The sequence below is a fragment of the Octodon degus genome, unplaced genomic scaffold, assembly GCF_000260255.1.
Source record: "Octodon degus isolate 3935 unplaced genomic scaffold, OctDeg1.0 scaffold00019, whole genome shotgun sequence".
Taxonomy (NCBI): Eukaryota; Metazoa; Chordata; class Mammalia; order Rodentia; family Octodontidae; genus Octodon; species Octodon degus.
This window is the reverse complement of record NW_004524595.1, coordinates 15,853,101-15,858,342: the sequence shown is the minus strand read 5'-3', so window position 1 is coordinate 15,858,342 and position 5,242 is coordinate 15,853,101. Positions and strand designations below refer to the sequence as shown.

Sequence of the window (5,242 nt, the reverse complement as noted above, 5' to 3'; positions counted from 1 at the left end):
TCCAAAATTAAATATACATTTTCTTATTTTTTCAAGAAAAAAAAACTGTTGAGTTTTATCATTTTCGTAAAGTGGCCGTTCGCAGCGCTATAACTGTAAGTGAAAATGTGGTCTCCGTTGCATGTTTGCATGTGCAGCCGCGCGGTTGGCGGGGAGACGCGTGGCTGTAGCCGCAGACTGGTCTGCAGACGTCTGCTTGAGCGGGGACGGTGCCCTGCCAGCGCTGGCTAAATGGATGTGCGTGGCCCACGAGAGACCTGGGGTCGCGGGTGGGGGCACCGGTGTGTGTTCGCGGCACGTTTGGGGGTTTTCTTAAGCTAGGTTTAGAATACTCAGAACAGGGTGCTTTTCCAGGTGAGGTCTGCATGTAGGCGGATTCCGAGGCAGGTTTGAGTAGCAGATGGACGGATCGTGAAGTTTTCTGCCAGCGATGAACTAACCTGTGCCGGTCCAGTGCACCATTTTCCCCCGGGGAGGAGCCGCCAAGGTGTGCGCAGGAGAAACCGAGGGCTCGGCGACAAGGCAGACCCTAGGGCGATCGTTTAGCGAAATGGCATTGTTTAAAATCCAGCGAGTTAGACGCAAAATTAAGTACATTTTTTAGTATAAGAAGAGTAATCTTTCGTTTTTTAATTTTCGTCGCAATGGTGAATGGGGGAAAAAAAAGGAAAAAGGAAAGCTGTTCCAGCGCCCCACGGATTGTGAACTGAGCCTGATTCAGCCCCTGAATGGGGACTGTCAAACCCAAACTAGGCTTGGCGTTCACTGCTCGCTTCCACCCTCAGTAGGCAGTGCTCAAAGGCCAGCTGGACGTGTTACCTTGGTTAGGCTTCTTTCTTTAAAGGAGAAAAGGTCATTTTGCTTTGTGAGTTAAAATGGATTGTAGCTTGCACAGAAAGTGGATGAAGGGTCTTTACAAGGTCAAACTCCTTGTGGAAATAATTGTTGAAGTCCCTTGGGCGTGAAGACGTCCACCGGAGGCTGGGGTCGGTGCTCCTCAGAGAGGAGGAGCCGGTCCAGCTCTGCACTGCCTGCATCTGAGCCCTATGTAATGCCAGAGTAGGAATCCATTTTTCTAGAGTTGCTCTCCTGTCCATATTTTGGAGACTAAAATGAAATGATGGGTGTCGAAAACACGAAGTATTCACTGTATGTTATTTGTTACTTGAAGACAAGAGAAGCTAGAGAGATGCGTTTCTACATAGGATTTCAAAAAAATTCTTGAAAAAAGGAATTTTAGGTTGAGACTAATTCAAAATGAAACTCTTGTGAAGCAGTTTAACCCCCATCCATGTAAACTGCCTAGTGTGGTGTGTGTGTGTGTGTGTGCACGCGCGTGTGTAAGGGGGTCCTGCCTCACTGCACCTGGCTCATGAGTGTGCTTTCATCAGGCTTGGGTATTGAATAAGCCCAGAAAATGCTGCACTGAAGCAGGCTTGCAGAATGGCTGAGGGAGGCAGGCAGGAGAAGAGAGGGGAGTATGTGCTGGATTTCCACGGAAAAGCATATCTGGTCTCTAGGTAAAATAGATTTCCCTCAAATAGGTGGGATGAGGACCTGCTTCTTAGGCCCTTTAATCAATTCAACTACTTCCAACCCCCCAAAAGAAATTTATAACATATTTAAATGTATCACAAAATTGAAATTAAAAATTCAAGGATAGGCTCTCCTTAGAGATCCAGCATATACATCTTGCTGCCTTCTGCCCTTCCTTCCTGACTACTGAGCCGTACTCCTGTGGTCGTGAGAGTTGGCATGCGTTCAGTGAATGGTTCAGGTGTTTCTCTGCACTGACAAAGAGTGCTGGAGAAAGCAGGAAGCTTGGGGTGTTACAGCTCGTAGATATTTGGTCTCAGATTTCTTGGCTCACAGGTTGACAGGTACACAAGGTTACACCAGCGGAGACCTTGTAAAGCAACTGGTTCAAACCTCTTGTTTTAAAGATCAGGAAACTGAGGCCCAGAACCATGAGGTGGTGGTTAAGAAAAGTTAATTAACTCCTGGGCTAGAGAATAAACACTTTGAAGGTGGCATAGAGAGGCGTTCTCTTCCTGCGTCTCTGCAGTCTTCAGCATCCTTCGTGACTCTGCTGCAGTCTTCAAATCAATTTCTGCTCCTCAGCTTGTCCTGCAGGATCTCTCCCAAGGGCCCTTGTACACCTTTTCCTCTCTTTCTTTTTCCCTTTTAAGGTCTGTGCATCTCTTTCTGTTGCCCCATCTCTAATCCACCACATCATTGGATTTCAGTCTGCTTTCCTGGCCTCCTTTGCATCTCAATTTGTCTGGGGTCCTAGGATGTGGGGAAGCTCACACGCAAGCCAGTAGGCATCAGCAGTCTTCTGTGAGAACTGCGCAGGGCCCCTCCATCTGTCCCTGCTGTCCTCCCCAGAAACATCAGGGAACCCAGCCTTCAGAAATACTGCAGGTGCACCCCCACCCCTTTGCCCAGCCAGCCTCCTCCCTCCCCTCCCCCCCCCAACCACTGCAGCTGCAGGGATGAGGACCTACTGGAGTGAGGAGGCTGCAGTGCAAACACCAGGCAGGCACTGCCAGCTCTCCTGGCTCCTAAAAGGCAGAACCCAAATCCAGGGTGCCTGTTCTTCATGCAAATTCTCCAGAGGAAGCCACCTGCAGAGAAGGGGGAGGGGCCAGAGGGCATAGGAAGCTTGATGGTCTCCCCTGAAGTGAGGGGCCTGCAGCATGGTGACCCCTACAGAGCTGTGAATGCACAGGTCCACCTTTTCTGTACACAGCAGTCACTTTCCTCTCAAGCACCACTTTTCACTGACTAGCTCGCCTGGCACTACACATTGGGCAATATGGCCTGCCTAATTTTCTTCTTCCTTTCCCCCCTCTCATCTTCTCTCCCTTCCCTCCCCCATTTCCTCCTCATTTTTTCCTGTCTTTCATCAAAAATTTCCTAGTGCTTAACAATAAAGTACTGTGTCTTTAAAGACATATTCTTTCTCCAAAACAAAGTAATCTCCCAGACCCTGGTAAACACAAGTAGTCATCACCAGTGTCCTGCTATGTAGAGACGGGCCTTAGGGCCTTAGCGAGGGCTGTGGCGGGCCAGGCTGGGTCTCCTCATCCAGTGGAGGTGCTAACCATCCATCCCTGAAGCTGTGAGGCTGAGGAGCAGATGATGAATGAGTCTCTCAGCTTGTGCACCAAGTGACAGCGTGAGCTAACTTATCCCTCCTTGGTAAACCTTGACCAAATGGAGATGAATTCTGCCTTAGATTCATTTTGCCTTAGATTCTTTCCCTAGAAAAGTGTTGGTTCATTGTGTTCATTGTCTTGCTATCCCATTCCAGGTTATTCTGAACACCAGATAGCCCAGTGCCAGAATCAAAGGCTTTGAATTGCTAAGTCCCTTGCTTTGATTCTCTGAGCCTGAATTGCATTCTGTAACTGAATAACAGCACTAGGAAGTTGTTGGGAATGTTGTCCAGAGCAAATACGCTTCTTAATTCAGGATGCAGATAGGTATGGATTCTAAAGATTGTGGAGGAACTCCCTGAGTAGTTTCTTAGGATGATGAACAGCAATACTGAACATCTGTTTGCTAACTGATGTTTTAATGTCCTTTTAAAAGTGTTCTTCTGGGGGTTGGAGAGATGGCTCAGTGGTCTAAAGCACCTACTTGAAACAAGCTTGGCAAAGCACAGGGACCGCGGTTCGATCCCCAGCACCACATGCCAGCCAGACCTGCCCCCTGGTGGGCTGAGCTGGCCACACACAATAAATAAATGTAATAAATAAAAATAAATAAATATTAAAAAAAAAGTGTTCTACTTTCTGAGAAATTTTTAAGCCCCATAAGTTAGTGATTAGCTAGAAATATAGGAAGGTTGTTTGTCCAGGAAAGATACCATTCAACTAATGGCTGAGGGTTGGAAGCCAACACTATCTCAGTCACAAAGAGTATGTATAAGCATCAGCTTTCCTAAAGCATCCAATGATGTAGAGATACATTAATGAATGACTACTGTTTCTGCCCCCAGTGGTTAATTCCCATAGTAGAGGGAATGTGCTAGATAGGGGACCATAGAAGTTGCCAAATCCATCCTCCCCACACATTAAATATACATATAGTATTTAAGGAAAGTTTTCACCCTGAAGATGTATCTATAGTAAGACATTATCATCTACAAGGGCAAAACCTTTTCATATTTCCACAGGCTTTGTACAGTGCATGTCTTGTAGAGCAGAAACTCAATATTTATCAATTAAATGTTTTAGTTTTATGTACCTTGTTAATTATGTTTAAGAATTAAATCTTTCCTACTAACACCGTGTTTAACATTAGCATTGTTTTAAATATGATATTAAAATAAAATGCTTGGAGCCAGGGAGATGGCTTAGTGGAATAAGTGCTTCCCCGGCAAGCACAAGGGCCTGAGTTCATCCCCGGTTCCACCAAAAAAATAAATAAATAAATAAATAAATAAAATGCTGGGCCATAGATGGTCTCATAATTGATTTTAATAGAGCCACAAAAGCATTCTGTTAATATCTCTAAGAATGGAATGCCTTGGAATTCACTCATGTGTATCCTACCTTTTATTTTCAATAAGTAAAAAGATAAATTATTTTATGTGTTTACAAGAATTGATACTGATAAGTCAAGGAGAAAATAGTAGCCTAGACCATGGCAGGCTTACTCTACTCTTTTAGATCATGGTCTCTTGAGTAATGGAATGATTTCAATTATTTTAACATGTTCGCACTATGAAGGGACCACAACACTGCCTTCCTTGTTTACAGTTCATTTGTACGGGTGACTTATGATCTCTTAAGGGAATCAGAGTAGTTTGAGTTCCTCCTTGCTTAATTCATTGAGAACTTTACTGAGAAAAGGACCTGGGGGTGCTTTAGAAACTGCTTAATGAATGAAACAGAAATGGAATAGCAAATTAGGGAGGAATTCTCAAGGAGGTTTGACACTTTAATGATAAAGTACCTCTGAATACATTAAAGAGGTGCTCCATAGCCTGATCAGCTAACCTAAAGCACACGAGTCTCATGATTGCCTAGGGCTTTTCTCTCAGTTTCTCCCTCACCCTTCTGCGGTCCTACCAGTGGATGACCTGCTGTGAAAAGCCAACTGTTTACTTTTGTTAAAAGTAAAGTGTGGCGTTTTTTAATAACTTGGATTACTTCCAGGTGAGTATTCTACTCCCCTTTGTTCTAAATTACAATTAAGACTTGGAGTACTCTCCTCATTCACCAAATGGCCT

The 5,242-nt window shown here is 44.9% G+C and overlaps 1 protein-coding gene across 1 annotated transcript in view; it reads left to right on the top strand.

Annotated features, from left to right (window-relative positions):
• The first annotated feature begins 6 nt into the window (after positions 1-6).
• Vsnl1 (visinin like 1) overlaps positions 7-5,242 on the top strand; it is a 129,367-nt gene continuing 124,131 nt past the window's right edge. Inside the window, exon 1 of the mRNA XM_004627491.3 lies at positions 7-95. The gene's annotated coding sequence lies outside the window, so the exon portion shown is untranslated. The remainder of the gene's footprint in view (positions 96-5,242) is intronic.